Consider the following 26,700-nt stretch of genomic DNA (forward strand, 5'->3'; position numbering starts at 1 on the left):
TCGTCACGTGCAGTGTCTGAACAATGAGCCCTATTAGACTTTTTAAGGTGTACTGGTTTTTCTCACTTGTGCTCTGCAAAACGTGAATTTCCTGTTCTTTGGTCAATGGTAGTAACTCTCCTCCTCATTCTCTCTTCCATCACATGCCTGTGTCTTTGTTCTCTTTGTGAGCTGAGCTCTAAGTGGGTCGATGAACCCTGTGGGATGCGGTGAGCAGGAGGCACTTTAACCTCTCGCGCTGGGTGAGTCCCTTGTGTGTCCAATTCTGAACCAAGAATAGATCTCCCCTCCTCTGGCTACTTCCTGGGTCAGACATCAAACACTGCCCTGGCAGTGATTCTTAAGATCATTGCTATCTAACCACTCTCTACTGTTCCAGACTTCAAGGTGGGAAGGAGCGATGAAGAAAGGAAGGAAATGAAAATGTGGGATGGGTGGTGAGGTCATAATGACAAGTGAAGAGCAGGGGATTACAACCCTATCTCAGGGAGCACAGTCCATTATGGATTTTATTGACTCTCTATGACAGCCATCCCCAACCTTTTTGGCACCAGGGACTGATTTCATGGAAGACAAGTTTTCCATGGACCAGAGGGGAGGGATGGCACATTCTATTCCATTCCATTCCAAATGTAATATACATTCAGGTACATTACAGTTATTGTGTACTTTATTTATATTATTATTACTTCATGATAAACCATGAAATAAGTATACAGTTCACCAAAATGCAGAATCAGTAGGAGCCCTGGGTTTGTTTTTTTTTCACGTAGATGGTCCCTCCTGGGGGTGATGGAAGGCAGTGATGAACAAAGCATGCTGCTTATTTCCTGTCTACTCTGTAATCTCATTCTGGTTCTCACTGTAGAAAACCCTGCTTCACGAAGATTGGATGTTGGAAACAGAAGTAGGCTTTTCAGTGCTGTTTATGGCAATCTCAGGGTATTCTGCTTTGACTTTAACAAGGCCACCTTCATTTGTGATCTCAAGCAGTTGATCCTCTTCTACCAGGGCCAGAGTGGATTCACTTGGCTTATCCACAAATGTGTTGCAGATCCAGTCCTTCCCAGCTCTGGGGTATTCTGTGCTTGGAAAGTAATGTTCAAACTCTTTTAAAGCTGAGATAGGTGATGCATGCAGCCGCTGGGAGAAAGAAGGCCTTGGCCTGGTCTCTGAAAATCTCTGCTAATGTTCGAAGCATCTCAAAAATCCACATGTTCTCTCATCACCCCCATAATTCCAGCTCAGCTAGGAATGCAGCCACTTCATCTGTGAACTTGAACACAGTTGTCAGTTGTCATTCTCCACTGAAGTGACAGCTTGAGTTTGCTGAGCAAGTTGAACATGTCACGTAAATAAGCAAGTTTTGCAACCCATTCTGTTTCCCTGAAATGAGCTTCCAATGGTGACTGTTTTTCTAAAAGAAATCTCAGGAGCAGCTCTTGTAAAGCAAAATCTCTGGCCAGTGATCTACCTTTAGAAATCCATCTTACTTCTGTGTATAAGAGAAGATAAGTGCTCTGCATCCATTTCCTTACAGAGCTGTGTGAATAGACAAGTTAACGACATATACTTCAATGTGGTTGAAGATTTTAATCATATCTATCAAAATGTTAAGATCAGGTGACATTTTTTGGCTAGCCAGCATTTCTCTATGGATGACATAGTATGTAGACTCACGTTCAGAACTGACCTTTTTTGACCTGAGTAGTGAAACCAGAAAGCTCTCTAGTCATAGCAGCCACTCTGACCCTGCAAACACCAACACAAAATGACTAATTCAATTTTCCTGATATGTAATCATTCAAGGACTTGAATAGTTCTGAAGCCTTGGTGTTGGCAACAGAAGTACACATAACATATCTTCATGCACATCCTCCTGAAAATATATATGCCATAAAGACAAGCTTGGTTGACTTGTTGTCAACATTGGTAGACTTGTCAGACTGGATTGAGTACCACAGTGACTCCGTAATCCTATCTAACAATTGTGCTTCAGTATCCTCTGTTATTTCATCAATCTGTATAGATATGGTGCTAGTCAAATGATGAACATGTGCTACCCTTTGAATTTCAGCCTCTCCTGAAAGTTCATGACAAATGTCCTTAGCAGCAGGCAGCTTCAACTTTTCAAAAACAGTAAAGGGCTTCTTAGCTTTAGCCATGCAATTCAGCACTAAGATTGATGTCCTCAGTGCAGACAGATTTGATGAAGGGGTGGCCTTCATTAATTGCTCCTGTTCTTCAAGTTCATGCTTTTTCTCTTGAAACACTCCAAAGGCTTGTCTTTTACTGCAGGGTGCTTGGTCTCCATGAGGCAAAGCAGTTTTCAAGGTTTCATGGGTTCATTGGATAGCCAGTCATCACATATGTACGAAGAGGGCTTAGAGAATGAGAATTACGTGTTGCAATGAACACTTAAATAGAACGCTTGGCATTTTCTTTGAAATGCAGCTTTCTTTGTGTTGGCAGTCTTGGAGTATTCTGGTGTTTCATCGTTGGCTCTTTCCCCTCTTTTGAAAGAACTCCAGCAACTTTTTTTTTTTTAACTCATTTTAGATGGGGTTAACTTGTGGCTTTACCAAAACTGTGATGGACAGAAGTGCACAGTGACAGAAAGAGGCACAGATGGAAGTGGTAAATAAAATGATGGGCAGGTCACATGTGGGATAAAATAAGTGTCAGATTCTGACTCAAAACCTGCCACCAGATGCATCTTAATTGTCACGTGCCACTCACTGATAGGGTTTTTATATGAGCCTGCAAACAAGTAATTTATTGTGATCTCTGTGCAATCAAACCTCTCTGATGATGATAATCTGTATTTGTAGCTGCTCCCCAGTGAAGCATCACCACATCAGCTCCATCAGATCATCATGTGTGAGATTCTCATGAGGAGCATGCAGCCTAGATGTCTCACATGCACAGGTAACAGTAGGGCCCACACTTCTGTGAGAACCTAATGCCATCGCTGCACTTACAGAAGGCAGAGCTTAGGTGGTAAAGCAAGTAATGGGGAGTGATTGTAAATGCAAATGAAGCTTCACTTAATTGTCTGCATGCAGCTCATATCTTCCTGTGCAGCCCGGTTCCTAATAGGGTATGAACTGATAATTGTCAGTGACTCAGAGATTGGAGGCCACTGGTCTATAGGATACTGTTCTTTTTAATATATTTTTATTTTCATGTATAGTATAGTGTAAGTTTGGTTAATTTCTACTGTACAGTAAAGTGATTCAGTTATATGAATCTATATGTGTGTGCATATGTGATATATCAGCTTAGTTCAGTTCAGTTGCTCAGTCATTTCTGACTCTCTGACCTCAGCATGCAAGGCTTCACTGTCCATCATTAATACCTGCAGCATGCTCAAACTCATGTCCATTGAGTCGGTGATGCCATCCAACCATTTCATCCTCTGTCGTCCCTTTCTCCTCCCGCCTTAAATCTTTCCCAGCAAAGGGGGCTCTTTCAGTGAGTCAGTTCTTCACACCAGGTGGCCAAAGTATTGGAGTTTCAGCTTCAGCATCAGTCCTTCCAGTGAATGTTCAGGACTGATCTCCTTTAGGATGGACTGGTTGGATCTCCTTGCAGTCCAAGGGACTCTCAAGAGTCTTCTCCAACACCACAGTTCAAAAGAATAAATTCTTTGGTGCTCAGCTTTCTTTGTGGTCCAGCTCTCAGATCCATACATGACTACTGGACTACAGCTTTGACAAGATGGATATTTGTCAGCAAAATAATGTCTCTGCTTTTTAATATGTTGTCTAGGTTGGTCATAACTTTTCTTCCAAGGGGCAAGCATCTTTTAATTTCATGGCTGCAATCACCATCTGCAGTGATTTTGGAGCCCAAAACAATAAAGTCTGTTTCCACTGTTTTCCCAACTATTTCCCATGAAGTGATGAGACTGGATGCCATGATCTTAGTTTTCTGAATGTTGAGTTTTAAGCCAACTTTTTCACTCTCCTCTTTCACTTTCATCAAGAGGCTCTTCAGTTCCTCTTCTCTTTCTGCCATAAGGGTGGTGTCATCTGCATATCTGAGGTTATTGATTTTTCTCCTGGCAATCTTGATTCTAGCTTGTGCATCATCTACCCCATCATTTTGCATGATGTACTCTGGATATAAGTTAAATAAACAAGGTGACTGTATACAGCCTTGACACACTCCTTTCCCAATTTAGAACCAGTCTGTTGTTCCATGTCCAGTTCTAACTGTTGTTTCTTTACCTGCATACAGCTTTCTCAGCAGGCAGGTCAGGTGGTCTGATATCTCCTCTTTAAGAATTTTCCACAGTTTTTTGTGATTCACACAGTTAAGGCTTTGGCATAGTCAATGAAGCAGAAGTAGATGTTTTCTGGAACTCTCTTTCTTTTTCTGTGATCCAACAGATGTTGGCAGTTTGATCTCTGGTTCCTCTGCCTTTTCAAAATACAACTTTCTACACAAGGACATCACCAGATGGTCAATACTGAAATCAGATTGATTATATTCTCTTCAGCCAAAGGTGGTGAAGCTCTCTACAGTCAGCAAAAACAAGACCAGGAGTTGACTGTGGCTCAGATCATGAACTCCTTATTGCAAGATGTAGACTTAAATTGCAGAAAATAGGGAAAACTACCTAGATTATTCAGGTATGATCTAAATTAAATCCCTTATGATTATACAGTGGAAGTGACAGATTCAAGGGATTAGGTCTGATAGAATTTCTGAAGAACTGTGAATGAAGGTTTGTGATATTGTACAGAGACAGGGATCAAGACCATCCCCAAGAAAAAGAAATGCAAAAAGGCAAAATAGCTGTCTGAGGAGGTCTTACAAATAGCTGAGAAAAGAAGAGAAGTGAAAGGCCAAGGAGAAAAGGAAAGATATTCCCGTTTGAATGCAGCGTTCCAAAGAATATCAAGGAGAGATAAGAAAGCCTTCCTCAGTGATCAATGCAAAGAAATAGAGGTAAACAATAGAATGGGAAAGACTAGAGATCTCTTCAAGAAAATTAGAGATACCAAGGGAACATTTCATGCACAGATGGGCTCAATAAAGGACAAAAATGGTAGGAACCTGACAGAAGCAGAAGGTATTAAGAAGAGGTGGCAAGAATACACAGAACTACACAAAAAAGATCTTTATGACCCAGATAATCACGATGGTGTGATCACTCAGTGAGAGTCAGATATCCTGGAATGTGAAGTCAAGTGGGCCTTAGAAAGCATCACTACAAATAAAGCTAGTGGAGATGATGAAATTCCAACTGAGCTATATTAAATCCTGAAAGATGATGCTGTGAAAGTGCTGCACTCAATATGCCAGCAAATTTGGAAAACTCAGCAGTGGCCACAGGACTGGAAAAGGTCAGTTTTCATTCCAATCCCAAAGAAAGGCAATGCCAAAGAATGTTCAAACTATTGCACAATTGCACTAATCTCACACGCTAGCAAAGTAATGCTCAAAATTCTGCAAGTGAGGCTTCAACAGTGTGTATATTTATATACATACTCACACACACACGCATATCTATCTATCTATCTATAGATTCTTTTTCAGATTCTTTTCCATCACAGGTGTTTGAAGATATTGAGTGTACTTCCCTGTGCCCTACAGTAGGACCTTGCTGTTTGCTTCACACATAGCAGTGTGTATGTGTTTCTTAGAAGAAAAGTATTGACGCTTATTTGCTTTACGGTGTGTGTTACTTTCTACTGTGTGTGTGCTCAGTTGCTCAGTCAGGTTTGACTCTTTGTGGCCCTGTAGATGGTAGCCCACCAGGCTCCTCAGTTCATGGATTTTTTTTTTCAGGCAAGAATAGTGGAGACAGTTGCTGTTTCCTCCTCCAGGGGATCTTCCTGACCCACTGAACTCACCTCCCTGTGTCTCCCACGTTGGAAGGTATATTTTCTCTCATCGAGCCGTTGAGTTTCTACTGTACGGAAATGTGTATCATCTACATGGTGCAAACAGCCTCTCTTTTTTGGATTTCCTCCCCATTTAGTCACACAGAGCACTGAGTAGGGCTCCCTGAGCTGTACAATCAGTTCTACTTCATTATTTATCTATTTTATATGAGCTATCAGCAGTGTATACGTGTCAGTCCCAATCGCAATCTCCCCCAACAAATTTTGGTTACCAAAGGGGAAGGGGGAGAAGGGATAAATTAGTAGTGTGCATATTTTAATCCCAACCTCCTAATTCATCCCTTCCCCCCTTCACCTTTGTTAACTATTAGTTTATTTTCTATGTTTGTTTTTGTTTTGTAAATAAGAATCTGTTTCTAGTTTGTAGATAAATTCATTTCCTTCTTTTTTTTTTTTTTCAGATTCTACCTATAAGTGATGTACTTGTCATTCTGTCTGGCTTACTTCACTTAGTATGGTCATCTCTAGGTCCTCCTCTAATATATGCGAGATATTTGTAAAGTAGGAATTTACATTTGATTTCTCATTGTCTTACCAAATTGGCAAGTGGATTTGCTGGAATCCAAAGACAGGATTATTTGAACATAAAAGATTTTGCTTTAAAATCAAAATGACTGTGATCCAAAATTCCCAATTTTCTTTCTCTCCAGGCTCCTGAACATATCTCAGCATCCTATTTCTAAGAGGGCTTCCCTGGTGGTTCAGATGGTAAGGTGTCTGCCTGTGATACGGAAGACCCAGGTTTGATCTTGGGTTCAGGAAGGTCCCCTGGAGAAGGAAATGGCAACCCACTCCAGTACTCTTGCCTGGAAAACCCTATGGACGGAGGAGCCTGGTAGGGGTCGCAAAGAGTCAGACATGACTGAGTAACTTCATTTTACTTTATTTCTAAGAGACACATATACATTAGCATGATGTTTAGAAATATTTATTAAAAGATGAAGCCTAATACTGGTGTCAGCATGTTTGCCTTCAAAAAGGTAAAATTGGTCTTATGTTGAATTACAGTAGGTGCTCATCTTTTAGTTTTAGGTCATCCATCATTACACAATAGTTAGATCATGATTTTATTTCTTCCTAATCCAGAAAACTATTTTCAAGACACATATGTATCCCAAGGCTGGGATTTTGCAATTATATTTGTCCCACTATCCATGTATTTCACTACATTTTTTAGAGATTATCAATATTCTACCTATTTTTTTGTTTGACATAGCAAATGTTTCTCAACCCAGTAGAGTACTTAAATTTTTTTTACATCACTAAATGCAGCTTGATGAGGGCAAATTCTGGCCTCCCAAGGCAATATATTGTCTGCTACACAGAAAGTATTTAGAAAATAGTATTTATTACTTTAATTATATTTTCTTTATTTACTATTTCTTGTGTTACTCCAATTGTTAAGTTTTGGGCAAAATCCTTGTCAAATTTAACTTGGATTCTTTTTTTCTTTTTTTTTTTTTGGATTCTTTTAAAATAAGAAATCAAGAGTAATTTTATGACAGAAGGGATTTCAGCAGAGGATAGGTGCATAGCTACTGGCCTTTGTCCTTTACAAAATGATACTCAAGAGCAATCAGAAAATACTTAACACTAAATTCAGCCTTCTCTTGACATGTTCTAGCCTTTTGCTTTGTGAGGGCTTTTGTTTTGTTTCCCCAAAGTCTGAGCAGTTCTCAACTCCCAGTTATGGAGAGAAACAAAGGCAGAAGCTTTTTCTTTCATACTGGAGAAAATGCTTCAAGGGGAAAATGTTATTTCAATCCTTTATATAACCTATCTTTAGGCAGAAATAGTTTGTTGAATTCTACTCAAAACTACAATAAGTCATTTGTGATACATTGAGAGACAAGGTTCTCATTCATCCTCATAGCTTCAGGAAACACTGAGCAAATATTGAAGCAAGTTTTTCTTTTTCTTTCTTTCTTTCTTTTTTTTTTTTTTTTTTAAGCAGGAACTCTGCAAGTATTGCATGCTTCATGTATTAAAGAAATTTATAATGTTTCATGAAGAATTTTGTTTTCCAAAGAGAGAAATAGAGACATATCTCAGTACAACTTTTTAACAGGCATAGTTTACCTTTTTCAGCTTTTTTTTTTTTTTTTTTTTTTGAGTAAAAAAAAGAGCATTGCTTATAGAGTGAGTGTCGGGAGACTTGTACAGGGAAGAATAACCAAGTGTCTTCTAGAACAGTTTGTTAGTGAACCAATTTTGAGCTAAGTGAATTTGTCATAGTTGCTGCAGATAAAATGGTAAACAGGACAGTTATCACCACCAGTGTGGAATTTGTAGTTAAGTGGAGACAGCTAAATAGTAACATGTTTGTTTTGATGAAGATTATAAGTGGAATTTGTCTGGAGTTTCAGGGAAATATAGATATGGAAATACCTTTCACCACGCTCTCCTGCACAGACACTTCTGATTACATATGCTTATTGTGCTAAATGACAGCTCTAGGTTATCATGAAATATCATTTTCCATGTGCATTTGTGCTAGATTACAAGCTCCCTGAGGACACGGGGTGCCTGGGTTGCCCAACACAGAGGCTGCCAGAGAAAACACCCTTAAAACATATGTATTGAATTGCATGGTAACAGTGTATCCACAACAGAGGTGTCAGACTTGTTAACTTCCTATTTTTCTAATCTCTGAGGCTGTTGTACATTAGTATGTACATAGAAACAATGTTTAATGAGTGTCAGAGGGCAAATAAAGATGTTAGCTGGAAGCAGGGAGTAAATATTAAACATGAGGACGTATGGCCCCCTACCAGAGATGAAAATGGTTTATTTGCATGGAAAGCATGCTTGGTCTCTTCTGCTTCTCAAGTGCCTGTTTTCATTAGCGATGGTCTCAGGTGTTTTCTTCCAGCTCATGTTTTTTTTTTGTTTTTTCCTCAGCTCTCTTTCCCCTGAGCTTTTGAAATCTTAGCCTGCTCTTCTGATGGGCATTGGCATTACCAGCTTTATCAAGCGTGACATCTCCTCCTAGTTTTTGATATTCCTCACAGATGGTGTTTCTCAACGTGAACTACTTTGTCAAACATGACATTTACTTACAAGATTTCTAAGGGGTGGCCTTTGAGGCCTCCTCATAATTTTGACTGCTACAGGTCATTTTCTCAAAATTCCCACTGATAATGTATTAGTTACACCACCTTGCTTCTCCAGAGGTCCATTGAAAAGGAGTTTAAAATTTACATTTCACAGGTTAGTTAAAATAAACCACCTCTGCTTCAATCCCATTTGTCATTACTATCTAGAAAGGTATCTTTCTGACAATTCCTAAAAATCAAGCAAAAGGGCCAATCCTTTGCTAGCCTGTATATGTGTATGTACATGTGTGTGTGCCTACATATATGTTTAATTAAATACTTCAAGTATTAAGTGATCAATGTGTGTGATTGATATACAAGCACCGGAGTGTTTGTTTATGGGAACTGAAAAGCTAGAAAAATGTAGAACATAAGAAGACTGTGTGAGTGCTGTGTGTGTGTCTGTGTGTCTTTAAAAAAAGCAGACACATAGAAAAAGAATTCTGTCTGCATCTTGTTAACTATACACTTATTTGGAAATATCAATTTAAAAGATTAATTTTTAAACAGATATGCAATGCCAGGTGGAGACAGCTTCTGCCAACATTAATTTTCAGTTGGACTCTGTGGGTATAGTAATTTCTTTTCTGCACTAAATTCTGACATAATATGGGAGAGGTTCTTCTGGGTTATGGTTTTAGTTTTGTCTGTTTTTTTTCACTTCTCATAGCGACGTACATAGATCCCAGCCCCCGGTTGATAATTCCTTCTCCCCACAGCCTTGGTTTTACAACTTCCTCTCATTATCTGAAAGGGGATCAAAAACTGCCTCCTGTCCCTTCCCTCAGTCCCTGAAAAGTGAGCTGACCCACTGTTCTCGAGATATTATGACCCCATCAGGTCACACATGGCTACATTAGCATTTTAGAAAATAGTATTTGGAGAGAAAAAGTAATTGCAAGGATAGAAAAGAAATAAAAGGCTTCCTGGACACCCAATGATCCTTCACACATTGGCGATTAAGATGCAATATATACTTTGATTGTCTCTGTAAATCTACAGAGAAGGAGAAAATATGCCTAGCAAAATGGGACATGGAATATCAAGGGTTCAAAACACTATGAAATAAACTTATAAAACATCTAATACACTAAGTTCATTAGTCCTTTCCAAGGCCAAAGAACATTTGTTCATAAAAAGAAAAGTATGCGAAACAAATTGCAAGTGTATTAATAATTTAAACTCGGGCCACGCAAAAAGAAAATATCATCACAATTTTAGAAATTAAATTAGTCAGTTAATTGCGATTTCAAACACTCACGCTAACTGTGGTGTGAGAAGTTAGGCATTAACGATACTTCGTTGCAAGTGGATTTTATATGATTAGTCAGAATGGGCCAATTCCAGAGCTGAATGTTAACTGTTTTAATCATTTACTTTTCCCCCCATGTTCTTAAATTTCATCTTTATTCTTCTCACTATCAAAAAGCTAGAGTGTGCCTCTTTAAGGAAAAAAATAGCTAAAAAAAATGTCCTTCCTCTCTCTGGTTCTTGTATATTTGTTCTGGCAGTCAGCTGAAATAGAAATGAACTTTGCATTTCAAGTAAAGTTTAATTATCTGCACTCTGTAGTGTGGGGGTCCCAAACCCCCAATCATGGACCAGTGCCAGCCTGTGGCCTGTTAAGAACCAGGCCACACAGCAGGAGGTGAGCAGCAGGGGTGACCAAAACCATCTCCCCTCCCCAGTCCATGGAAAAAACTGTCTGCCCTCCCCATTCCATGAAACTGGACCCCGGTTCCACAAAGGTTGGGGACCACTGCTATAGTGTCAGTGCATACAGATAGAAGATACTTGTTCTTTTACTGAGCCTCAGCATCACCATTTGGCTAGTGAAGACAAAGATGAGAACATCACATCACATTTGTTGAGCGATCATTGTCTCAGTCACTCACTGTTGAGGATCAGACATACACACCGCTGTATATAAAGTGGGCATCCTAGGTGGTGCTAGTGGTAAAGAGCCCACCTGTCAATGCAGGAGACATAAGAGATGTGGGTTCATCCCTGGGTCAGGAAGATCCCCTGGAGGGGGGCATGGCAACTCACTCTAGTATTCTTGCCTGGAGAATAGCATGGATAGAGGAGCCTGGTAAGTTACAGCCCATGGGGTCACAAAGAGTCAGACACCACTGAAGTGCTTTAGGGCACACACATATATAAAATAGATAAACAACAAGGACCTCCTGTATAGCACAGGCAACTCTACTCAATATCCTGTAATAAACCAGAAGGGAAATGAAAAAGAATATATATGTAAAACTGAATCACTTTGCTGCACATTTGAAACTAACACGTCATAAATCAACTGTAATTCAATGAAAAAGTTAAAACAATAAAAATTAATTAAAAATTAAAGTTAAAAAAGAGAATCAGCCTGAACTCCAGGGTTCTTTGTCCTCCACAATCATTAAACTTTAAACCCATCAGGAAATGAAATGTAGGAGGGATGGTTAAAGCATTGAATTAATTAATTTATGATTTATTCAGTCAGGAAATACTTTTTAACCCAATGTTTTTATACTCATTTTTAAAATTTTCATGATTGTGGAGATTATCCTATTATAACTGACCATCCATTTACTACTGGAATTGTCCTTTAACTTTCAATTTCCCTGAATTATAGTCTCTCCTATACAAAAATCCAGACTACATTCTTTCATCAAATTATCTTGCTAAAGACTTCGTGAAGATTATCTGTTTTCTTAAAACAAATAAACAAACAAGCATAAAGCCCCACAACTTTGGTTATTTCTCTACTGTCTATCAAATAAATTGGGGGTCAATAGTGTATCATTGAGTCCTCTACAAAGCCAAACTTACCTTTTTCACCTTGTTTCCAAATACTTTCCTTTGGCAAGATATTTCTCCAAAATGGGTTAGTATACTTTCAAGCTACAAAATAACATTTGAAATTGCATGGTTAGCTACAAGGTGATCTGTACAGAAGAAATACATAGAAAAAGTATGATCTAACTTCAAACGGAGTGTCTAACATACAAAAGCCAAATCCTCAGAAACACAAATTAATTTATATGCGTAATGACTCCATTAAGGGCTGAAGAAAGCTATACCCCAAAGTGGATGTTAGGAATTTAGCTCCCAGACTCCTGCTGTGAATGGATATGAGAAAAGCCTTTGAGCCAAGTCACATCTAGAGGAAGGCAGAGCCACAGGAAATTCAGATCCTTGAGGTTTGGGATGGATGGTCATCGTCAAGTTAGACCCACTGTTGACTCATTCTTCCATCATCCAGTTTTTGATACCTGTGTGTGCTCAGTCACTCACTCATGTCTGACTCTTTGAGACCCCATGGACTGTAGCCCACCAGGCCCTTCTGTCCATGGGATTTCCCAGGCAAGAATACCAGAGTGGGTTGCCATTTCCTCTTCTAGGGTGTTTTCCCAATGCAGGGATCAAACCGGCACCTCTGGTGACTCCTGCATTGGCAGGGGGATTCTTTACCATTAAGCTGCCTGGGAAGTCCTTCTGGTACATAATACTCATTAAGTATAGATTGAATGAATGACTTAGTATATGATAATGTGCATGCTCTTTACAACTGCCTGAAGCATTAGGTTGGGTTTTCTTGGGCATTCAAGATATCCGGGAGCCAAAAGTTAATGATTATTTAGGAAATAATCCTAAATTTGGTAACTCTGGGCAGTATAGTCAGGAGATATTACTGCCTCAGGCCTATCAAGCAATGCCTGAAAGTTAGATAATCCTATGTTTTTAATGTAATCTAAAAGCAAATATAAGTCACTAGAAAGAGGAAGGGCTATGAATAAAATAGAAATATATAGAGAACAGATTTGTGCTTTCCAAAGGGGAGATAAGAGGGGGAGGGATGGAGTGGGAGTTTGGGATTTGCAGATGCAAACTATAATGGAAAGAATAAATAACAAACAAGGCCCTGCTGTATAGTACAGGGAACTATATTCAATACCCTGTGATAACCATCAGTTCAGTTCAGTTTAGTCACTCAGTTGTGTACAATTCTTTGTGACCCCATGGACTGCAGCACGCTAGGCTTCCCTGTCTGTCACCAACTCCCAGAGCTTACTCAAACTCACGTCCGTCGAGTCAGTGATGCCATCCAACCATCTCATCCTCTGTCGTTCCCTTCTCCTGCTGCCTTCCATCTTTCCCACCATCAGGGTCTTTTCAAATGAGTCAATTCTTCCCATCAGATGGCCCAAGTATTGGAGTTTCAGCTTCAGCATGAGTCCATCCAGTGAATATTCAGGACTGATCTCCTTTAGGATGGACTGGTTGGATCTCCTTGCAGTCCAAGGGACCCTCAAGAGTGTTCTCCAACACCACACTTCAAAAGCATCAATTCTTCGGTGCTCAGCTTTATTTGTAGTCCAACTCCCACATCCATACATGACTACTGGAAAAACCATAGCTTTGACTAGATGGACCTTTGTTGGCAAAGTAATGTCTCTGTGTTTTAATATGCTGTCTAGGTTGGTCATAGCTTTTCTTCCAAGGAGCAAGCATCTTTTAATTTCATGTCTGCAATCACCATCTGCAGTGATTTTGGAGGCCAAAAAACATGAAGTCTCTCACTGTTTCCATTATTTCCCCATCTATTTGCCATGAAGTGATGGGACTGGATGCCATGATCTTATTGTTCTGGATGTTGAGTTTTAAGTCAACTTTTTCACTCCTCTCTTTCAAATTCATCAAGAGGCTCTTTAGTTCTTCTTTGCTTTCTGCCATAAGGGTGGTGTCATCTGCATATCTGAGGTTATTGATATTTCTCCTGGCAATCTTGATTCCAGCTTGTGCTTTATTCAGCCTGGAATTTTGCATGATGTACTCTGCATATAAGTTAAATAAGCAGGGTGACAATATACAGGCTTGATGTACTCCTTTCCTGATTTGGAACCAGTCTGTTGTTCCATGTCCAGTTCTAACTGTTGCTTCTTGACCTGCATTCTGGTTTCTCAGGAGGCAGGTCAGGTGGTCTGGGATTCCAATCTCTTTAAGAATTTTCCATAGTTTGTTGTGATAACCATAATGGAAAAGAATATGACTAAAATGTTTATAAATGACTGAATTGCTTAGCTGCACAGCAGATATTAACAAAGACTGTATAACAACTATACTTCAATAAAACATAAAATATAATGGAAATTTAATAGGGGCCCTTAATAAGCAACCTTTTCTTTTGTGGGTCCAGCTCCAGGCAGCACAGAGAAACGAAATGATTTGCTAAGTCAATGATCTCCGTCTTATTCACATATATTTTAAGATGACCTCTTTCTGCTTAGATTTCAGGCTCAACAAACAAATGTCTCAGGACTAAAATGCAATGAGAAAATTGCTACAGAAAGACAATGTTCTGCAAAAAAGGCACATTTGCAAAATATCTTGATTGAAAAAACAATGGTCTCCGCCATTATGCATAGAACATATGCAGTCTATTAGAAACAGTTTTATTTATCTGGGTCTACTCATAAAATTTCTGTTTCCTTTTTCTGTGTTTAATTTTGGGTCTGTAAGTTTGATTTGAAGACACAGGATGCATCATGGCTTGTCACATGGTCATGGAATTCACTGAAATCTCTTGACAGCCTCATGTGCCTAGTCTTTCCCTGGGCCTCCCTCCATCTCATGGCTTATACTGCAGCTCTCAGGGTAAATCTCTATTCTCCATCATCTCTTTGTTTCATGCAATATTCATGCCAGTGCCTACTGCAAGGACCTACTATATAGTATAGGGAGCTCTGCTCAGTATTATGTGAAAACCTAAATGGGAAAATAATTTGAAAAAGAATTATTTACATACATGTATAACTGAATCACTTTGCTCTACACCTGAAACTAACACAACCTTGTTAATCAACTATTTATTGCTGTTGTTCAGTCACCTAGTCATGTCTGACTTTACGACCATGGACTGCAGCCCACCAGGTCTCCCTGTCCCTCACCAACTCCTGAAGTTTGCCCAAGTTCATGTCTATTGCATCAGAGATGCCTTACATCCATCTCATCCCCTGATACCCTCTTCTCCTTCTGCCCTCAATCTTTCCCAGCATTAGGGACAGTTGGCTGTTTGTATCAGATGACCAAAATACTGGAGCTTCAGCTTCAGCGTCAGTCCTTCCAATGAGTATTCAAGGTTGATTTCCCTTAAGATTGCCTGGCTTGATATCCTTGCTGTCCAAGGGACTTTCAGAAGTCTTCTCCAGCACCACAGTTTGAAGGCATCAATTCTTTGGCATTTTGCCTTCTTTAGAGTCCAGTTCTCACAATTGTATGTGACTACTGGGAAGACCACAGCATTGACAATATGGACTTTGTTGGCCAAGTAATGTCTCTGGTTTTCCACACACTGTCTAGGTTTGTGATAGCTTTCCTGACAAGAAGCAATTGCATTCTCATTTCATGAGACTGCAGTCACCATTCGCAGTGATTTTGGAGACCAAGAAGAGGAAATCCGTCATTGCTTCCACTTTCCCCCCTTCTATTTGCCATGAAGTAATGGGGCTGGGTCCCACATTCTTAGTTTTGTTAATATTTAGCTTTAAGCTGGCTCTTTCACTCTCCTTCTTCACCCTCATCAAGAGTCTCTTTCCTCTAACTTTCTGCCATTAGAGTGGTATCACCCATATATCTGAGGTTGTTGGTGTTTCACACATCTGTCTTGATTCCAGCTTGTAACTCATCCAGCCAGGCATTTCTCATGATGTGCTCAGTGTATAGGTTAAAAAACCATACTCCAATATAAAATAAAAAGTTAAATTTTCTTTTTTTTGAAAAGGCTTCTTTCAAGGGTGAGTAAGGAGCAATGAAAAGAAAACAATCCTTCCTTGCACTTTACCAGGACTCTGTTAGCAAAAGGGACCTAAGCAGTTTGGGTTAAAAGTAACTGAGATATTCTTCTTCTGTTATAATTGTCTTGGTTTGCATCTTATGATTTATCATATTTAAGATAGTTGTTTGTTTGTTTGTTTTGCATCATTCTCCTCTAAAAAGTTTGTTCCATTTCAGTGCTGGGTCAAGACATATTTTTACTGCCTTTGATGTTTTATATCATCTGAGATGGGGATCAAGTAATTGGCCCTGAAGAGAAGTACTTGGGAGTACTTCCAAGCACTGGCAAATCCAGCTGTCAAAGCTACCATGGTCTAGAGTGGTATGTTGATATGTCAGATGGCAGAGAACATCACTGGATGCATTAAGCGAAGTCTTAAACAGAGCTTGAGGAAATCACTACTGAATATGTGCTTGAGTCCATTAGGGTTTATGTAGGCTTAGGCTGGCATGTTAGGGAATATTTTGGCTGGATCAGAACTGAACTGTCCATAGAATCACTTCACCTTTGTGTTAGACAGAGCCTTTCTGTCCTGAACTATGTATGAGCCCATGAATCTTTCGCTTACTCTGTTCTAATTGTAAGTAATATGGGAAAATACAAATAGAAGACAGGGAGGGGACGGGGTTGAGAGAAGGGGCTTATTGTGGGTGTGCTGTAGGCACAGAAGAAAAGCATGTGATCACACATGCAAGACCAGGATCAGGGATACTACCGCTATGTAAAAAACATCACAGCTCGGTGTAGCTGGGGGTCTGTAGATTCAGTGCGACCCTAATTAAAATCCTGACAGACTCTTTTGTAGGTACCAAAAATCTGATTTTAAAATTTATGTGGCAAGGAGCAATTTACATTGAAAAGTTAGAAAGTTGCAGAACTCACAAGGCCTCATTTAAAATCTTATTGTAATGATGTAAGAACCAAGATGGCATGGAATTAGTGAAAGAATAGAGACAAAGATCAATGGAACAGAATAGAGTACAGATATATATGTCCACGTGAATATAGTCTACTTATTATTGACAAAGGTACAAAAATAATCCAAGAAAAAATGTGTTTTTAACAATAGTGTTGGAAAAATTAGAAATCTATTTGAGTAAAATAGAACTTCAACCTATTCCTCACATCTTATATAAAATTAACTCAAAATGGATCATACACATGTAGATAAACTGTTAAACTATGAAACTTCTAGAAAAAGAAAAGATAAAAATATGTGATTTGAACTAAGCAGAGAGTTCTTCTATATAACTTCAAAATATGGTCTTTTGAACTTTTTAAAAAATAATAAATTGGACATTACCAAATTCTTAATCTTTTGCTATGCAAATAATTGTAGTCAGAGAAAAAAAAAGGCAAGCTGCAGACTGGAAAAACTACTTTCAGATGATAATTGACAAAGTACTTGTATGCAGAATATATAGGGAACTTCTAAAAGTTCAGCAGTAAGAACAAGTTCAATTAGAAAACAGGCAAAATTTTCAAGACATCGTGCCAAAGAAGATCAGTTCAGTTCACTTCAGTCACTCAGTCGTGTCTGACTCTTTGCGACCCCATGAACCGCAGTACACCAGGCCTCCCTGTCCATCACCAGCTTCCAGAATTTTCTGAAACTCATGTCCATCGTGTTGGTGACGCCATCCAGCCATCTCGTCTTCTGTCGCCCCTTCTCCCCTCACCTTCAATCTTTCCCAGCATCCGGGTCTTTTCAAATGAGTCAGTTATTCACATTAGGTGGCCCAGGTATTAGAGTTTCAGCTTCAACATCAGTCCTTCCAGTGACTATTCAGGACTGATTTCCTTTAGGATGGACTGGTTGGATCTCCTTGCAGTCCAAGGGACTCTCAAAGAGTCTTCTCCAAAACCACAGTTCAAAAGCATCAATTTTTCGGTGCTCAACTGTCTTTATAGTCAAATTCTCACATCCATACATAACTACTGGAAAAACTATAGCCTTGACTAGACAGACCTTTGTTGGAAGAGCAACATCTCTGCTTTTTAATATGCTGTCTAGGTTGGTCATAACTTTTCTCCCAAGGAATAAGCTTTTAATTTCAAGGCTGCAGTCATCATCTGCAGTGATTTTGGAGCCCCCCCTGAATAATGTCAGCCACTGCTTCCACTCTTTCCCCATCTATTTCCCATGAAGTGATGGGACCAGATGGCATGATCTTAGTTTTCTGAATGTTGAGCTTTCAGCCAACTTTTTCACTCTCCTCTTTCACTTTCATCAAGAGGCTCTTTAATTCTTCTTCACTTTCTGCCATAAAGGTGGTGTTATCTGCATATCTGAGGTTATTGATATTTCTCCTGGCAATTTTGATTCCAGCTTGTGCTTCCTCCAGCCCAGCGTTTCTCATGATGTACTCTGCAAATAAGTTAAATAAGCAGGGTGACAATATACAGCCTTGACATACTCCTCTCCCTATTTGGAACCAGTCTGTTATTCCATGTCTAGTTCTAACTATTGCTTCCTGACCTGCATACAGATTTCTCAAGAGGCAGGTCAGGTGGTCTGGTATTCCCATCTCGTGAACAATTTTCTACAGTTTGTGGTGATCTACATAGTCAAAGGCTTTGGTATAGTCAATAAAGCAGAAATAGATGTTTTTCTGGAACTCTCTTGGTTTATAGGTGATTCAGCAGATGTTGACAATTTGATTTCTGGTTCCTCTGCCTTTTCTAAAACCAGCTTGAACATCTGGAAGTTCATGGTTCACATATTGTTGAAGCCTGGCTTGGAGAATTTTGAGCATTACTTTGTTAGCGTGTGAGATGAGTGCAATTGTGCAGTAGTTTAAGCATTCTTTAGCATTGCCTTTTTTTTTGGATTGGAATGAAAACTGACCTTTTCCAGTCCTGTGGCCACTGCTGAGTTTTCCAAATTTGCTGGCATAGTGAGTGCAGCACTTTCACAGCATCATCTTTTAGGATTTGAAATAACACAACTGGAATTCCAACTACTCCACTAGCTTTGTTCATAGTGATGCTTCCTAAGGCCCACTTGACTTCACATTCCAGGATGTCTGGCTCTAGGTGAGTGATCACACCATTGTGATTATCTGCGTCATGAAGATTTTTTTTTGTACAGTTCTTCTGTGTATTCTTGCCACCACTCTTAATATCTTCTGCTTTTGTTAGGTCTATATCATTACTGTCCTTTTTTGTGCCCATCTTTGCATGATATGTTCCCTTGGTATCTCTAATTTTCTTGAAGAGATCTCTAGTCTTTCCTATTCTGTTGTTTTCCTCTATTTCTTTGCACTGATAACTCTAGAAGGCTTTCTTATTTCTCCTTGCTATTCTTTGGAACTCTGCATTCAAATGGATTGATCGTTCCTTTTCTCCTTTGCTTTCCACTTCCCTTCTTTTCACAGCTATTTTTAAGGCCTCATCAGACAGCCATTTTGCTTTATTGCATTTCTTTTTCTTGGGAATGGTCTTGCTCCCTGTCTCCTGTACAATGTCCTGAACCTCCATCCATAGTTCTTCTTGCACTTTATCACATCTATTCCCTTAAATCTAATTTTCACTTCCACTGTATAATCGTTAGGTATTTGATTTTGGTCATACCTGAACAGTCTAGTGGTTTTCCCTACTTTCTTCAATTTTAAGTCTGCATCCTGCAATAAGGAGTTCATGATCTGAGCCACAGTCAGCTCCTGGTCTTGTTTTTGCTGACTGTATAGACCTTCTCCGTCTTTGGCTGCAAAGAATATAATCAATCTGATTTTGGTGTTGACCATCTGGTGGTGTCCATGTATAGAGTCTTCTCTAGTGTTGTTGGAAGAGGGTGTTTGCTATGACCAGTGCGTTCTCTTGGCAGACCTCTGTTAGCCTTTGTCCTGTTTCATTCTGTACTCCAAGGCCAAATTTGCCTGTTACTCCAGGTGTTTCTTGACTTCCTACTTTTGCATTCCAGTCCCCTACAATGAAAAGGACATCTTTTTTGGGTGTTAGTTCTAGAAGGTCTTGTAGGTCTTCATAGAACCATTCAACTTCAGCTTCTTCAGTGTTACTTGTCGGGGCATAGACTTGTATTACTCTGATATACCATGATTTACTTGGATTTACCATAAGGCACAATTATGGGAAGAGAAAACAGATCAGTGGTTGCCAGAATTTAAGTCCAGAGAGTCTCTGACCACAGGGACAGCATGAGGAAAATGTCTGGGGATGAGGAATGCATCTGTATCTTGTGTGGGGTGGTAGATACATGACTCTATGTATTTACCAAAGGGCTTCCCAGGTGGGTCATTGGTAGAGAATTACCTGCCACAGCAAGAGTCAAGGAGACATGGGTTCAATCCCTGGGTCAGGAAGATTCCCTGGAGAACTGAATGGCAACCGACTCCAGTATTCTGGCCTGGAGAATATCATGGACAGAGGAGCCTGGTGGGCTATAGTGCATGATGTCACAAAAGCATTCCATACAGCTGTGAACACATCAAAAGCCATAGAGCTGTCCACCAGGGAGAGTTAATTTTACTCTTCTTAAATTTAAAAAATAAGGGTCGGGCATGACTTAGCCACTGAATAACAACAGATTTAACGGTAAAACAATTATGAAACATAGAACGGATTGGTTTGGCAAAAGGCAATGTCTCTTTTAGTTTGGTTTAACACTAATCATTATGATGTCTGGATCAAGTAATGGTACTGCAGACAAAAATGCTATTGAGGATTTATGGGAAAGATGGAAGTGATGAGAGCAAAGGAAAGGGTGAGAAAATGAGAGTGATACGGATTGAGTGCAGTATATTGTGAGCTCATTTCTAGGCTGTTAACGTGCGTGATTTCTCTTCGTATTGATGATTATTACTATACTCATTTGATGGATAGTGAAACCTAGACTTGTCCAGAGGAAAGAGAACATTTTCTGAGGATACACATCTTCTGTATACAGAATACACAACACCAACCCAGGACTATCATTCAGGGAGAGTCATGAAAATGAGGAAATGCATAAGAAAGCATTAAACAAAATCCTGCTTACAGTTTAACAATTTTCTCAGTTTTTTTACAATAATTCTAAATAGTCTTGGGGACATGATTGAGAAACACTGGCTGGTTGATAATGCAAATACATGGAGTTATAGATACTAAAAGAACAGTGCCCAAGGAGTATTTGGGACAGAGTGATCTAGTGGTCTTCCACAGGGTTCTGTGTTGTTCTATGATCTAAGACACAACTCAAGCGAAGGCATATCATGCAAGTTTATCAAATTCACATGTATTACAGAGGCAGATAAATGGTTTATCTGTGGATAGAATATTCAAAATATCATGCCAGGCTAGAAATAAGGGAACAAGCAAACTCTTGAAATTCAGCAAGGATCAAAGTAAGCATATGCATTTTAATTCAGAAAAAGATACTTGTATAAAATAGTGTGTTGCCAACATTTTGTGAGAGTGAGACATAAAGAGTGTTTTTCTAGGTACTTGTCTATGTCCTTTACATTTACAAAATTAAAAAAGTAGAGGGTAAAAATTTTTGATTTTAAAGCTAGTTTTGGGAACATAAATCTGTTTTTGCTGGTCAGATTGGAACATGATCAATGATGTAGCCATAAATATATGTCCATCTCAAGTTATATTAATGGACGTACAGAATAGAATTGATACCAATGGAGGTGTTAGGTCAGTTCCTCTGCTTTGACCTAAACATAAAAGTGAGCCTGGCCCTTGACTTTCCTGTATATGTGTATGTGCCTGCTTGTTTGCATTTGTGTATTGGGAGCCATCGAGATCTGGTGAAAAACCTTCAGTCTTCTTGATGGAAATGAGATAGCAAGCTTTGTTTTTCTTACCTGTTAAGTTAAACAATTAATTCAACCAATATTTGTTCAGGGTATAACATGCATTCCAGACATGTTTCTAGGGCTAATATTACAGTAGTGAATTAAAATGTATAGTTTTTTATTAATAAAAATGAAGATATTGCCATTTTTTCATATCTGTCAGAATTCAAATAACTTGGTTTTTTATTTATGCATATAATCCTTGCCAAGCTTGACAGTTACTGACAGAGGGAACAAGTTAGAATAAACAAACATTTTATGTCCTGACGACTTTTAGAAATTTCATACAAAGGTATTGATTTGCTAAGACAGAATTAAACCACTTGGCTGGTCTAGGCTGTAACTTCAAAGATCACTTTGAGTATTTTAGTAATAACCCTATTAAAATGTCTCCTTTTGACCAGTGATTCATTTGAACTGCATCGCATATCTGGCAAATCTGATATTTTAAATTTGAAACTGACAGAAAAAAAAAAAAAAAAACATACCAAGAAAAGCTCTTGAATTGTCCGGTCTCTGAGAATGGCTGTATTCTATGGCATGGGAGAGACCTTCTCATTGGCCAGCAGCCCTGAGCATCAAAGCAGGAAGCTCCTCAAAAGCTGACACCCTGGGAAGCCGAAAACACAGCCAGACCAACACAGCCAGACCAACACAGCCAGCATGGAAGCCTCACAGGTGTGTAATTAGGATCTTTTTTGTCAGACTGAAAAGTCATAAAAAGAAAGGCCCCATGGATTATGGGCAAATATTGGCCAGAATAGAGTTATTTGCAAAAGTAAGAAGGATAGATGACTTCAGCCCCTCTGCAAAGAAAATAATAACCTACCTCTAATTACGAGGGAGAAAAAGAACCACTTTTTTTTTTTTTTTATGGAAGTCTAGTTGGTTTACAGTGTTGTGTCAGTTTCAGGTGTAAGGTAAGATGGCGCAGTTATGTATATTTTAAGGAGGAGAAGGCAAATCAAAACTTTATTTGCATAATTGTCATGGAAGGGAAGCAGTGTAATGACCCTGTGACTTCTGTCCCTTGTCCATTTGCTCCTCTGGGCTGGTCTGCCAGCCAGAGATGCTTCTGAATGTTTGCCTTTCATTAAGGTTTATTCTCCGTGTGCCTAGGAATATATTAGTATATTTATCCTAGAGTTGGAAAATCAGACCATGAATTCTAGGCCAGAGAAAATAAGAGTGAGTGATCGAGACAGATATCCCTGGAGGAGGAAATGGCACCCCACTCTAGTGTTCTTGCCTAGAAAATTCCAAAGACAGAGGAGTCTGGTGGGCTGTAGTCCATGGGGTCGCAAAGAGTCAAACAGGACTGAGCACGTACACACACTGTATAATAAATAACCACCTCCCTACAGTTCATTTGACACCTAGGGGTTATTTTCACAAATCTAAAGTAGCAGTTTAAGTACATTTCAATCATATCTAGGAGAAGTCTCTGGGCCACCATCACAGGTTATAAATGTTTAGGACATGTTTTTCTCCATTGACCAATCATTTACCAAGAATCTACCACAAGGCAGGTACTGCAAATCCCTACTTGTTAAGATCATATCACTGCTTCCTTCAAACTGTTCACTTGCTAGTGGAAGAGAAACGGACATCCACAGATAATGACAATGTGCTATCACAAATTGTTAATTTTCTGGGCAATTTTGTCTCCAGGTGGGTCCTGGTAGTGGCCTTCTCAGAGAATAAGCTCAGAACTGAACCTCCAAGAACACATGTATGTTATCCGGTGAAAATGGAAAGAGGTGGAGGGGAAATAGGAAATTCTAAATGAGAGGAGAAAGATGAGGATGATCAGATGCCTCAGCAGATTTCACCTAAAAGGTGTGGAAAATAATTGTCTTGTCCAACAACTGCATAAAATGACACCAAAAGAGTAGGAGTAATAATAACATGAAAAAATTTTGCTATGGAAACTATACTAAAGGCAAGAATGGAGTCCAGTGAGGGAATTTCACGGTGGTCCAGTGGCTAAGACTCCATGCTCCCAACTCTGGTGGCCCAGGTTCAATCCCTGGTCCAGGAAGTAGATCCCACATGCTGCAGCTAAAGGTCTCACAGGCCACAGTGAAGATCAAATATCCTGCATGCTGCAAATAAAACTAGCACAGCTAAATAATTTTGTTTTTTAAAGACAGAATCCAGTGAACCAGGATGTTCATTTTCTCTCTCAAGATCATCTATGGCATTTTGGTTGGGTTACAGACAGCTCTGCAGTCTAGAGATGTGTGCTGAACCACTTAAAGCTCTCAGCAAGAAAGTTGCCGGTTGGAGGGGGACAAAAAGGTAACATGTGTCATCAGGGCAGGGTTGCCCCTCAGCAACCTGCTGGGGACCTATTTGAAGCAATGAACCTATGACTGATTATGCGATGGGTTCTTTCCTTAATTGCCACTTCTATATCTGGTTTTAAAATTGGAATGTATGAAAAAGCTGGGAAGTTCTTTAGAACTGGCCATAAAGAAAACCTAAGTTAATTATGACACAGATGATTTAATTGTATCAATTTCTGTGACATTAGTCGTTCCAAAGGGTAGCTGTAGCTCTTACATCAGTGCAAGTAAGCCTGGTGGTGAATGCTTCATGAAGAATTCTCATCTGAATTTTGTGGGCTGGTGAGGAAGCCTCTGGGAGATGGACTTGAAGGATCTGGAAGGAAATCTCTAGGACCAGGGGCTCACTTGTTTGGAATGCTTTTCACATTTGTGAGTAAAAGTCGACAAGTGAAATTCTCAAAAGACTTACAGTGGAGTTACAGGGTTTACAAACCACATCTTGCCCTTTTATAGAGATGTATTTTTCTGCAGGAGCAAATTGTCTTGTCCTGCCCACTTGTCACCCTGTGTGTCCACAACTCTCTGCCCCACACCACTTCCTCTTTAGTGGTCTGCAGTGTGCCCTCTTCTGGAGTTCCACAAAGGGAGGACGGCTGATTATACTTGAACCTGCCTCCAGGGCTTTGCTCCTGGATGCAAGGGGAGGGCACATTGCTCTTGTGCCTTGACCTTTGGTTTGGTGGTCATAGGATGGACACAGGCTTCAGTGCCCGTAGGTCAAAGGACATGTGATTTGAAGTTCTGCGAGTCTCAGATTAGACTTTGATTTTTCTCCCAAAGGCTTTGATGTCTTTGAGTGACTTCCCATACCTTAGATTTTCTTCACAAGAAACTGAAGAACATCAGCTAAATTTTGTTCTGAGATTTTACAAGTCCATAAATAATGATATGCTCGTCTGACTTGAGAGGAGAACAGTTGCCTTGTACTCATGTACTTCTGAAATCTAGGCCACAGAGCAAGTGAAAGGGAATGCAAGTGGTATTCTGATTTGTGACTCAGATAACGAGGTGAACAGGCCCCAGATTAGCAGCTATAATTTCCTCTTTCAGCACCAGAAAGTGAAAGTCACTCAGTCATGTTCAACTCTTTGCAAGACTATACAGTCCATGAAATTCTCCAGGCCAGAATTACTGGGTTGGGTAGCCTTTCCCTTCTCTAAGGGATCTTCTCAACTCAGGGATCAAACCCAGGTCTCCCTCAATGCAACCATATTCTTTATCAGTTGAGTTACCCAGGAAACCCAGCAGTAGAACCAGGGCTCAAATCTAATTTAAAATTTATTTGGTTGTAACCCTCCAGATACCTGTCCTGGAAGCAGATAGTTTCAGAGCAAAGCTAATCTCTTAAAACAGGACGTTATAGACTCCAAAGGGCTCTTTGCTCCAAGATAGTTCTTTTTGACCCTACAAAAGGTCTGTGTTAAGAAGCCAGGGTAAGGTTTGCCCAGGTGCCTCCGTGTACTTGGCCAACAGCCTCTGAGACCACACACCCAAGCTCCCCAGGAGCTGGTGGGTGGTGGCCCTTCCCCAGGACCCTCCAGAGCCCAGGGGGACAAAAGTGACTCTAAATCCAGACATGCATACTGAAGTAAGTTAAAGGATTTAATATGAGGCACAGAAGCAGATAATGCCAAAAAGCAAGCAGTAGTTGGTACACATTTAGTGATTAAGGCAGCCTTTACTTCTCCCACTGCTGCTGAGCTGGCTGAAATTAGTCAAATTCAGTACAAAATGGAATACACCGAAAGTGTTAGCGAATGAGGGTCTGAAAAAATTAAAGGTAGCTTGACCAAATGCTGACCTGTAACAAGGATTCCAAGACGGAGTTTCAAATGCTAGTGTGATTATACAGGTTCCAGAGGGAATTGTGGTAGCAGGAAATAATGAAAACATTCAATATCAAGACTGGTAGATCTTGACCTTATACAATCAAATCCCTTTAAACCTCTGGCACTAAAAATACTGTCTCATGTGCTTACGTTAAATGTAAGAACACTAAATTTTCTGGATTTAGAAACACCTCCTCCAGCCCCTCAAAAGCAAGAAATCCATGCAGTTGACAGGCTAAAAAGGAGCACTCTATGAGTGAAAATGCTGTTTGCAAAAATTGTTAGCTGGTCAGAACTGACTCCATGTATGACATTTCAAATGTAGAGGCGGCGACTGAAGGAACTTCAGAAGACTTGACAATTGTAGATGGAGCTTCATTAAGATGACAGATAATCAAACTAAATAGATGTCTACAACTTCTTGAAGAGGAGAACAAAAATTGTGCTAAAAAAGAAATGGTCATGTATTTAATTACTGTAGCATTCTGGCTGCCTAATAGCTGGCTCTGGTTTTGCCACTAGAGGTAACCTCAACTCTCAAAAATGTTTTCTCAACATCTGGAAATATAAAGAATTTGCAAACTTCCAAAAAAAAAAAAAAAGTCAAGGTAAGCCAGGGCCTCCCACATTTTGGCCATTACTGTACCATTCTCTTCTGCTTCTGTTTTATTGACTATGTTAAAGTCTTTGACTGTGTGGATCACAACAAAGTGTGGAAAATTCTTAAAGAGATGGGAATACCAGACCACCTGATTTGCCTTCTGACAAATCTGTATACAGGCTAAGAAGCAACAGTTAGAACTGAATGTGGAAAAACAGACTGATTCCAAATCGGGAAAGGAGTACGTCAAGGTTGTATATTGTCACCCTGCTTATTTAA

At 39.6% G+C, this 26,700-nt stretch overlaps 1 pseudogene; it reads left to right on the plus strand.

Moving 5' to 3' along the window:
- LOC133051028 (mitochondrial fission factor-like) overlaps nucleotides 1–26,342 on the plus strand; it is a 47,464-nt pseudogene extending 21,122 nt beyond the window's left edge.
- Nucleotides 26,343–26,700: the final 358 nt, after the last annotated feature.

The sequence above is a fragment of the Dama dama genome, chromosome 33 (genome assembly GCF_033118175.1).
Source record: "Dama dama isolate Ldn47 chromosome 33, ASM3311817v1, whole genome shotgun sequence".
In the NCBI taxonomy this organism is placed as follows: Eukaryota; Metazoa; Chordata; class Mammalia; order Artiodactyla; family Cervidae; genus Dama; species Dama dama.